The sequence below is a fragment of the Bos taurus genome, chromosome 16 (assembly GCF_002263795.3).
Source record: "Bos taurus isolate L1 Dominette 01449 registration number 42190680 breed Hereford chromosome 16, ARS-UCD2.0, whole genome shotgun sequence".
Classification (NCBI taxonomy): domain Eukaryota; kingdom Metazoa; phylum Chordata; class Mammalia; order Artiodactyla; family Bovidae; genus Bos; species Bos taurus.
Window position 1 is genome coordinate 42,576,168 of NC_037343.1, and position 5,742 is coordinate 42,581,909.

Genomic DNA, 5,742 nt, shown 5'->3' on the forward strand with positions numbered 1-5,742 from the left:
TATCCTGACCCTTTGTATGTGATGTTTCCCTCTGCTTCCCTCTCTGTATCACGCAATTTGTAGAACATGATTTTTCTCTCTACTGTTTTGAAATAACATGTATAAAGTTCTATTTTCATGTCTTATTCTGGGCACTTGGGTGACATTTTCAATCAATAAACTTGCCTTCTCTTCTGGGAAGTTTCCTTGTGTTACTTTGTTTATAATTTCCTTTCCTCTGCTTTCTTTGTTGTCTTTTCCTGGAATATCTGTTTTTCAGTCTTGACATACTGTATAGGACTTCTTAGGAATGAATTGTTTGTTTGTTTAATTTTTTATATTTTTGCCACACTGTGGGGCCTGTGGAATCTTGGTTCCCCAACTAGGAATCGAAAAACTGCATCCCCTGCATTGGAAGCTTAGAATCTTAACCACTGGACCACCAGGTAAATCCCCATATAAGACTTCTAATATTTACTGGTTTTTTTCATTTATTTTTAAACTCTATTTTCTGGAAGATTTCTTCAGCTTATCTTCCAAACATTTTATTGAGTTTCTCTTTTTTTCTATTGTGTTTTTATTTTCCCAAACCATGTTTTCTTCTCTGAATGCTCTTTTTAAACATGTGCTTGCTGCTATTTCTGCAATCTGGGCCCTTTCCTCTTCTTCCCCTGCCCTGAGAAGGAATTCTGATTTCCACCAGCTCAGTGAGAACCATCTGACATGTGCTCTTTGAGAAACCTGTGCTTGCTTCTTGTTCTGGCCCTCTTCCTTTGAAAATAATGATTGCTTCCTTTTAGTTTTGGACATTTCCCTCTCACTGATGTTTTCTTTTTGCTATGGTTGGTGGGTTGGTTGATATTTTTTTGGTCTTTCTCATGTATAACGTATTCCTCAGTAATCATTGAAAGTTCTGCTCATATGTAAGACTGGGGACTAAAAAGCTAACTGGAAGCTCTGAGCACATGACAGGGACTATTGGTGACCTTCATGGTGGATAACATGCTGAGCCATTTGCCTGTAGAACCTTCAAGTCAGCATCTCTAGATCTTTCCTCCTGACCTCTTCACTCTTCCTGGGGAAAAGAGAGAAGCCTGGTGGCTGCCAGATTCCAGGAGCTGAGTCCAAGGAAGGCTGGTCTATCTGCGTAGAGCCCTTGTTTGCAGTTGGGCCCTGCCATTCTTGGTATGATCTGGGACTCTCCAAATCCTTCCTCCAAGAATGCATGCATGTGTGCCAAGTCACTGCAGTCTTGTCTGACTCTGTGTGGCCCTATGACTGTAGCCTATTAAGCTCCTTTGTCCATGGGATTCTCCAGACAAGAACGCTGGAGTAGGTCGCCAAGTATCCTCCAGTGGATCATCCCAATGCGGGATCAAATCCCGCATTGCCGGCAGATTCTTTACTGTCTGAACCACCAGGGAAATCTGTGACTTAGATACTCACAACTCCTGACTCAGTTATCCTGTCTGTAAAATGGGAGCATGGTCCTCCATGGTTACAAGGTTTCTCAAAGAGCACATGTCAGATGGTTCTCACCGAGCTGGTGGAGATCAGAATTCCTTCTCAGAGCAGGGGAAGAAGAAAGGGCCCAGCTTGCAGAAATAGCAGCAAGAATGCCTGACCTGGGACTGCCCTGGTCATCCAGTGGTTAGAATCCACCTGCCAAGGCAGGGGACCTGGGTTTGATCCCTGCTCTGGGAAGATTCAAAACAAACAAACAAAAAAAAACAACCTGACCTGGAAGTAGAAGGTGTCTGCAGTGTAAATCCCTCCACTTCCTCAAATGTAGGTGAAGTCTGCACCCACCTCACAGAGATGGGCCTTGAGGAAAAGCACTGACCCCACAGCTGGGTGGATGTGATGTGGACACAGACTCATCTGTGGAAGCCAGTGTTTGGTGGAGGGGAGTCAAGTCTTCTCAAGTCCCCCAAATTCAGAAGAGGTCCGTGAACAAGTCTAGTCTCTGACTTGGAGAATAGAATAAGAATCCTATCTAGAATCCTGAAGTTCAGGTATTAAAATCAGCCCTGCCCCCACTTTAAGGATTCCAGTAGTTCCCACCTGAGTTGTTAGGAGAAAAATAGCCCCTCTTTGTACCCACTCTTCTCTCCCAAGGCTGCCGCATTCACCTCTTCTGTTGATTATTTTGGTATTACCATCTTGACTCTAAACAGTATGCTTGTTGTCAGTTTTAGTCACAATCTGTCGATTTCCCATTTGGGAAGGTGAAGATGTAGCTCTCTGCTTCCCTGCCCCCACCACACTCTCAACAATTAAGTGAGAGTCAGTTGGCTCCACCTTCAGTGTTTGCACCATTACAACCCTGCAAATAACATTCGCAGCTGAGACTCAGGAAAACAAAAACAAAAAACGATACCTTCTTATCTCTGGCATAGCTTCTTGCTTTCTCTGGAGGCTTTTTCCATTTGCTTAATTTTCACATTTGTTTAGGAAAAATAACTACTGGAAAAAAGCTTTTTAAAGAATCTTTAGGCTCTACAAGTATTTTATCATTTTCATCTTTCTGACAAGTCTGTTCTTTGTCTCCTGACTGCTGCTGCTGCTGCTGCTAAGTTGCTTCAGTTGTGTCCAACTCTGTGCGACCCCATAGAGGGCAGCCCACCAGGCTCCCCTGTCCCTGGGATTCTCCAGGCAAGAACACTGGAGTGGGTTGCCATTTCCTTCTCCAATGCATGAAAGTGAGAAGTGAAAGTGAAGTCGCTCAGTCCTGTCCGACTCTTAGCGACCCCATGGATTGCGGCCCACCAGGCTCCTCCGTCCATGGGATTTTCCAGGCAAGAGTACTGGAGTTGGGTGCCATTGCCTTCTCCCTGTCTCCTGACTACCCAGATGGAATTCCACTCTTGACTCTCAGAGCTCGTATCTTTCTGTTTCTTGTTTTACTCCGTCGTTTTGGTGGAGCACATCCTTGAGATGTTTTCTGAGAAAGGGGACAAGAGATGAAAGTTTTAAAAAATCTGACAGGCATGAAAGTCTTTATCCATCTTCATGCTTAACCTATGGGTTCAGAATTTAGATGAGTATAGAAATATGTTGGCAATGATCTTCCTTCAACATTTTGAGATTTGCTGTTTTCGATTATTATTATCATTGCAGTATTTAAAATTAGCCCGAAATGTAGCACATGGAAACAATCAGTAGGTTGAAAGAGGAACAGTAAGCATGTCTCTTGTGGGCCAGGAATTTAGGAGTGACTTAGCTGGTTGGTTCAGTTTAGGGTCATTCATGAGGCTGTAGTAAAACTGTCGCTATTGCTGGAGGGTCAGCTGCCAAGATGATTCAGTCATGGGACTAGCAAATTACAGAGGTGGTTATCAGGAGAACCCGTTTCCTCTTGAAGTGGACTTCTCCATAGAGACTTCTCACTCATGATGGCTGACTTCCCCCTGAACAAGTGGTCCAGAAGAGAGCCAGGTAGACTCTGCGATGCCTCGAATGCCTCGCCACACATCACATCCCATCCTTTCAGCCGAGTCCTATGTTGCTGTTGAGTTGCTAAGTTGTGTCCAGCTCTTAGTGACCCCTGGACTGCAGCACACCAGGCTGCTCTGTCCTCCACTGTCTCCTGAAGTTTGCTCCAGTTCACGTGCACACATGAGTCAGTGATGCTCTCCAACCGTCCTCTTCATCCTCTGTCACCCCTTCTGCCTTCAGTCTTTCCAGCATCTGGTCTTTCCCACTGAGTCAGCTCTTCACGTCAGGTGGCCAAAGTATCGGAGCTTCAGCATGGGTCCTTCCAATGAATACTCGGGGTTGCTATCCTGTAGGATTGACTGGTTTGATCAGTGTGGAAGAGTTCTACACCTGAGGATGTGAATATTCCAATATGGCACTCACTGGAGTCTGGCTTCTAGTTTCCAGTGTTGCTTTGAGAGCTCCGGGATCATTTATATCTGATCTCTTGTATGTGATTTTTCCCTCTGCTTCCCTCTCTGTACCTCACAATTTGTAGAACATAGTTTTTCTCTCTACTGTGTTGAAATAACATGTGTAAAGTTCTATTTTCATCTCTTGTTCTGGGCACTTGGGTGACATTTTCAATCAATAAACTTGCATTCTCTTCTGGGAAGTTTCCTTGTGTTACTTTGTTTATAATTTCCTTCCCTCTGCTTTCTTTGTTGTCTTTTCCTGGAATTTCTGTTTTTCAGTCTTTGACATACTATAGGGCTTCTTACGAATGAATCATATTTGTTTGTTAGTTTAGTTTTTTATATTTTTTCCACACTGTGGGGCCTGTGGAATCTTGGTTCCCCAACTAGGAATCGAAAAACCACATCCCCTGCATTGGAAGCTTGGCGTCTTAATCACTGGACCACCAGGTAAATCCCCATATAAGACTTCTTATCTTTACTGTTTTTTTTTTTTTTTTTTCTCTTTAAACTCTATTTTCTGGAAGATTTCTTCAGCTTATCTTCCAAACATTTTATTGAGTTTTTTGTTTCTATCGTATTTTTATTTCCCCAAACCATGTTTTGTTCTCTGGATGCTCTTGCTAAACAGCAAGCATCCTGTGTTTGCTTCTTGTTCTGGCCCTCTTCTTTTGAAAAGAATGATTGCTTCCTTTTAGTTTTGGATATTTCCCTCTCACTGATGTTTTCTGTTTTGCTGTGGTTGGTTGGTTGGTTGGCTGATATTTTTTGGTCTTTCTCATGTATGCGGTTTTCCTCAGTAATCATTGAAAGTTCTGCTCATTGTAAGACTAGGGACTAAAAAGCTAATTGGAAGCTTGGTGACCTTCACGGTGGATAATATGCTGAGCCATTTGCATGTAGAACCTTCAAGTCAGCATCTTTAGATCTTTCCTCCTGACCTCTTCACTCTTCCCGGGAAAAGAGAGAAGTCTGGTGGCTGCCAGGTTCCAGGAGCTGAGTCAGAGGACGGCTGGTCTGTCTGCATGGAGCCCTTGTTTGCTGTTGGGCCCTGCCATCCTTGGCAGGACGGGAGTCTCCAAATCCTTCCTCCAAGAATGCATGCATGTGTGCTAAGTGGCTTCAGTCATGTCTGACTCTGTGTGACCGTATGACTGTAGCCTGCTAAGCTGTTTGTCCATGGGATTCTCCAGACAAGAACGCTGGAATGGGTCACCATGGTCTCTTCCAGGGTATCTTCCCAACCCAGGGATTAAACCTGTGTCTCTTTCGTCTCCTGCTTTGACAGGTGTTTCCTCCAAGAATAAGTCACCCTTTTCTGCTGGGGTTGGGGGATGGGAAGCAGGGATTGGCAAGATGCTTACTTGTGTCCAGAAGGACTTGGGGCCGCAAATTCCTGATTTCACTGCAAGCTCAGAGTTGCTTCCTGGAGCATCATTTCCACCTGTCCATCTGTTTCTCCAGCTTCCTAAATGTCGATTCCATGTCCTTGCCCATGTTCCCCATTGTTGTGGACTCATGTTTTTAAAGCTCCCCTCTTCTCTCTGCCAGGAGGGAAAGGTAGATGCCTGTGTGCCTCCCCCATGTCCACCTAGAAGCCACCACCTTTGAGATCATTGTCCCCAGGACTCTGCGTGACCTTGGAAGTCACACACTGCTGGGGAACCCCAGAGGTCAAGGGTGAAGACAGAGCTAGGATTTGTTCCCAGGCCTGGCCGTCACCCAGGCCCAGCCCCTGGCTCCTGGAGCATCCTGCCCTCGCTGCCCAGAAATCTGGGCAGGCAGGAGTCATGGGGTCTGTTCCCAGAAGGCCAGGGTGGCTGGGGGCAGGGCCAGGCGCTGGACAAACAGATCAAAGGTGAGGCTCCCT